Source organism: Penaeus monodon, chromosome 29 (genome assembly GCF_015228065.2).
Source record: "Penaeus monodon isolate SGIC_2016 chromosome 29, NSTDA_Pmon_1, whole genome shotgun sequence".
NCBI classification, from domain to species: Eukaryota; Metazoa; Arthropoda; class Malacostraca; order Decapoda; family Penaeidae; genus Penaeus; species Penaeus monodon.
This window is the reverse complement of record NC_051414.1, coordinates 12,221,048-12,221,279: the sequence shown is the minus strand read 5'-3', so window position 1 is coordinate 12,221,279 and position 232 is coordinate 12,221,048. Positions and strand designations below refer to the sequence as shown.

Sequence of the window (232 nt, the reverse complement as noted above, 5' to 3'; positions counted from 1 at the left end):
GCTTTGTTTTCTAAGCTTTCACATTTTATGTACTGCTTGAACAAAAATGAAAAACAACTGTCACATAAGTTCACAATCAAATAAAATGTAATAGTGGAGACATTCATGTAGTGCCAAAAACTCTTAATGGCATGGCATTCACATGTCTAAAACTTATTCAAAACTTACTACCTTCTGAAAATACAAAATTTTACTGTACATACAATTTTCTTGACATACAACATTACTATAG

The 232-nt window shown here is 29.3% G+C and overlaps 1 protein-coding gene across 1 annotated transcript in view; it reads right to left on the bottom strand.

The window, feature by feature from the left end:
- Positions 1 to 232, bottom strand: part of LOC119591960 — a gene marked incomplete at its 5' end in the record, with an annotated part of 42,824 nt that continues 42,592 nt past the window's right edge. Inside the window, 1 exon segment of the mRNA XM_037940714.1 lies at positions 1 to 205.